General features: G+C 54.4%; 1 long non-coding RNA gene across 3 annotated transcripts in view; it reads left to right on the forward strand.

Annotated features, from left to right (window-relative positions):
• Positions 1 to 4,836, forward strand: part of LOC102250816 — a 44,606-nt gene that overhangs the window by 29,725 nt on the left and 10,045 nt on the right. The gene's annotated exons all lie outside the window — the stretch shown is intronic.

Below are 4,836 nucleotides of genomic sequence, written 5' to 3' on the forward strand. Positions count from 1 at the left end.
ACTAACAAGTCCCAGTCAAGCTATAGGAGGCAAGGTATAGGGTCAGACCACCAGGGTCAGGCGGAAGGACACAGGGCTGGCTCATGCGGTCAGTGGTGGGGACATTCTAGGATATGATCCTTGGTGTGGAAATGCAGGATGGGGTTAATGGAGAGTTAACGTTCACTCTCAGGGAAGTGTGCTCCATTCTTATATAGCAGCGGTTCTCAACCTGTGGGTCGAGACCCCTTTGGGGGTCGAACGACCCTTTCACAGGGGTCGCCTAAGACCATCAGAAAACACATATATAATTACATATTGTTCTTGTGATTAATCACCCTGCTTTAATTATGTTCAATTTGTAATGATGAAAATACATCCTGCATATCAGATATTTACATTGATTCATAACAGTAGCAAAATTACAGTTATGAATTAGCAATGAAAATAATTTTATGGTTGGGGGTCACCACAACATGAGGAACTGTATTAAAGGGTCTCGGCATTAGGCAGGTTGAGAACCACTGATATATAGGGTTTTAGATGGGGAAAAGGTTAAGCTGCATGAGGCTTTCAATCAGCCTGCAGTGGAGGGGGGCAGGGAGGGTGGAAGGAAGGGAGAAGAAGAGAGAGAATGATGTATTCAATGAATTGTGTCTGTCAGCTGATGGCGCTGGAGAGTCTGGACATCTGTGGATGCCAGAGGCCAGGGGTCAGTGCTGTGAGAACAGACATAAGTGGTTGGGAAACATGATTTTCCCAGCTTTTAGGTGAGGTCCAAGATCAAGAACACTTGGCCAGGATTCAGTGGGCATTGGGACTGGGTAAAGCAATTAAGGTTAGGATAAGGTAAGGCTATAATTGGCATTGGGCTAGGTTAGCTTTAAGGACTGGGTTGCTTTTAAAGTTTCAGGTTAATTTATTGGGATTTGGCTGAGTGAGTGTGGTTGAGGTTTGAGTCCAGCTGGGGGATGTGGTTAGGTTTGGGCAGGCAGAGGGTTGGCTGGGACTACGGTTTGTGAATGTGTTGATTCAGATTTTCAGATAGGGTGATGCATGGCATGTCACTAAGAATGTTGCTAGTGGATTTTGAGCTTGGATAGATGTGAGACCATGAGTGGTTTTTTCCTTCTAATTTATATTCTATACTTTCACATTTTCTGCAATGACTTATGTTGTTTTGATAAAAGTAAGTTGGATATGGGTTTAACAATTTGACTGTACTTAGAGTTAGGAGAGGTTTGAGTTAAGACTAGGTTAAGTTTACAGTTAGTCATAATACTGGGTCAGGGTTTTAGAGAGGGTAAAACTTAGAAGGGTTTAGGATTCAAATTGTATAGAATGTCTCTTACAGAGTGTAAGGATCAGGTGGGGACTCCTGCAGTGTCCCCAACTGGTCAGTCTTTATATATACTGATTTCAGAGAGAAAGGGTTGAGAGAGAAATGAGGAAGAATCATCAATCGGCTGCCACCTGCATGCCCCACAGTGGGGATCAAGCCTGCAACCCGGGCATGTGCCCAAACTGGGAATTGAATCATGACTTCCTGGTTCAGAGGTTGACAATCGCTGAGCCACGCCAACTGGTCAGTCTTGACCTTCAGATGTGTGACTGACTGGCTTTACTGATGGAGCATGGGAGTAAGGGTACTGCTAGTCTCAGGGACCTGCCCTTTTGGTGAAGGGCTCTTGGTGTTTATGTGTGTGTGTGTGTGTGTGTGTGTGTGTGTGTGTGTGTGTGCGCGCGCGCACGCACTCACAGGCATGTGTTTTAGGACAGAGAGGAGGGTCAGGCACATAACTGCTCCCTGAGGAGACAGGCTCCCTTTTTGCTCTTCCCCCATCTCCAGCCTGTGCATTCCCTCCTGAATGTTCCTTTCCTTACTCTTTCTTTCTATCTGAGCTCTTGCTGACTCTGAGTTCCTTTCTAGTCCCTGTTCTTCACATCCCAAGACAACTCCAGGCCCTTCTCCTCTGCTTGAAGCCTTGGGCTACTCTTAGCCTGGCTGTCTGACTGAGTCACTCCCAAGATCCTACTGGTACAAGGTGGGGTTAGTTTTGGAGGTAGAGACCTGCTGAGATGGGCAGTGGCCCTTCCAGCCTTGAGGTAGCTTTCAAGATTGAGTCTGGCCTGGCTGGCAGTCAGTGGCAATGCCGAGGGTCCTGGCTGAAGCAGCAATTGGGAGCTGGGCTTGCCTCTTTACCCCACCCTGCTTTGGGCAGCCCTGCTAGACAAGAGTTCTGGGGCAGGGCTCTGCTTATCCCATTTGGGGGGGGGGCAGTCAGGAACCCAGCTATGGGACTTGTTTCCCCCCTCCTCTTCTGGGCCCTGTGGGACATCCCTGGGGAGCACTGGCTCCCTACACAGGGACAGCAGGGGGAGAGGGGGAGAAGCCTTTGGATAAACAAGAGCTAAGTCATCTGGGCAGAAAAACGGCTCATGAAATTAACCAGACAAGGCCGGTGTTTCCAGGAATATTTCAGTTCTGAGGTAACTGTCACTGCAATGTGGGTGGGTGGGGGGGTGCAAGGGAGAGAGCAGAAGGATCCAACTGACTGACCCATAGAGAGAACCAGAAAGAGGGAAGGAGACTCAGAAACCCAGAGGGAAAAGGGGCTAGGAAAGGAGAAAGGGGACAGGATGGGGCTCTACCCTCTGTCATGACAGCTTCCACTCCGGGCAAAATGTTCCCATATCTCAGGCAGCAAAAGCATCTGGGGCAGAGACAACCTGTGGTTTAGTTGTAAGTAGCTTGCAGCTTGCCTGTGTCCCTAGGAGGGAGAGTGCAGTGGGCATCCTGGAGCCCTCATTGATCCTCCTCTCCAAGTTCATGGTGTGCAGGTGGACCTGGCCACTAAGGACTGTGTCCTGGGCCCCATCTCCCAGTCCTGGCACCCGACCAGCTCCCGCCCCAGCTCTGGCTCTGGCTGCTGCCCACTGATTGTTTACATCCCCGTCTTCCCCTGTGTTTATAAATCCGGCTGAGCACGTGAGGAGCTAATGAGTGCAGCTCACGTTTCCTGCTGCAGCCCCCCTCACCCCCCCATCCTGGCCCCCGCCTGGGCCGGCCCCTAATTCCATCCAGATCCCTGGGCTCTGGGAACCGAGGCCCCCCTCATGAACACTCACAGGCACACCTCGGACTGCAAGCGCATGGCCACCCTGACACGCTGCACAGACAGGCACACCTGTGTGTGCATGTCTTTGGCCAGCTGCCCCTCAGTCCGTAGCCTGTATCCCCCAGGCTGACCTCACTCCACTCACTAAGGGTGTGGGGCTCGGCAGTACAGATGTGCCAGGATGGGCAGGGTGAGTAGGACAAGTCAGCCAGGAGACTCTGCTCCTGGAACTGGTGGCTAAGAGCTATCAGCGGAATGCATAGGAGCCAGGGAGGCATCGCAAAGCTCCAGAGTGTTGGGCTAAATGTGGGAGCCAGAAGGAAAAGCCCTGCCCTCAGGCCAGATCAGGAAAGCATCCTGGTGACTTTGAAGGGGTCTGTTGAGGAGAATTGGGGGAATGAAGCAGGTTAGGGGTGGTGCCCACTGTGGTATGAGATCCAGGCATTGAGACTAAGAACGGGTCCATGGGGGAGCTTCCCAACCTGCCTTCCCAGGGAAAGGCCCACAGACACAGCGGGACTCTCCTGTCCTCTGGGCTGCCTGGCCTGCCCTCCCCTCCATCCTCTCCTTGGTTCCTGTCCCCCAGGCTGCTGAGAGGTGGCTTAGTGAGTGAGTACACATGAGCCCCCAGAAGTCAGGAGACCTCGCTTTGCCAGCAACCCATCAGGTAACGGGGCTGTAGTGAGGGGTTGCACCATGCATGCTCAAGTTCCTCAGCAGAACCACGTGGGGCTCTGTCTCTGCTGTCCTCCTCAACAGCCCCCTCCCTGCCCTTCTCTTCCACCTAAATGACAAGAAACTGAGGCCTGGGAAAGAAGCAGCCAGGCAGGCCAGCTGCCTTGCCTTGTGAAGTCCATGTGGACACAGGAGTTGGGCTTTCGTTGGAGTGAGAGGGTTCTGGATGGTGCTGCAAAAGGACCCTGGGGGTGCTCAGAGAGAGCTGAGGCCAGGGAAGCTGGGCCACCGGCTTTAGCGAGGCAGGGGAAGAAGTTAGGAAATAGTAGGGGTCAGTGTGTGGGTGAGTTTCAAAGGGTGTTGTTATCCAAAAGGCCTGGGAGGGGCTCTGAGGGATCGGGCAGGAGCCCCGGTGTGAACAAGCAGGTGGGATTGTGGGGAGGAATGTGAAGTGTCACTAGCAGCCGAGCGGGTGTGGCAGGGTGGTGTGCACAAGTGTGACTGGGCAGGAGTGCGGGCTCTGCGAGGGGAGAGGGAGGGGGAGAGACTTCTGGGGCAGCTGGGTGACAGTTGCTGCCATCACTGCCTGGTGCCCTTTCCCTGGTTGACCTCGTGGCTCCGGCGCAGTGAGTGTGCCTGAGCCAGTGGTGGAAGCAGGTCTGGTCCGCCAGGGGGATGAGCCTCGGTGTCCCACGGAAGGGGCATTGTGTGTGGGAGCCCAGGAGGCGTCTGCGGGGACCCTGAGAGACGGGGATGTCCGCCGGGTTAGAGAGCGCCTGACAGGAGTGTGTCCAGTGCCCCCCGCCCACAGCCTCTCTAAAGGGCTCGGATTGCTCCGGCCGCGGGGGACCGCCTGCTCCCCTCGGCTCCGGGCAGCCCCCTCCGACCCCTGCGGGAGGGTCAGGCCGGGCGCAGGAGAAAGCTGGGACGGGGTCCTCCGGGACTGGAGGTCTCTGGGGAGGACTTCTGGACAGCAGACAAGGAAGCGGGGAGGGCAGAGGTCAGGGGGACGCTGCGAGGCTCGAGGGGCGCGGGGTTCCCCTTGGGGGCCTCGGCGCTGGCA

Source organism: Myotis brandtii, unplaced genomic scaffold, assembly GCF_000412655.1.
Source record: "Myotis brandtii unplaced genomic scaffold, ASM41265v1 scaffold187, whole genome shotgun sequence".
Taxonomy (NCBI): domain Eukaryota; kingdom Metazoa; phylum Chordata; class Mammalia; order Chiroptera; family Vespertilionidae; genus Myotis; species Myotis brandtii.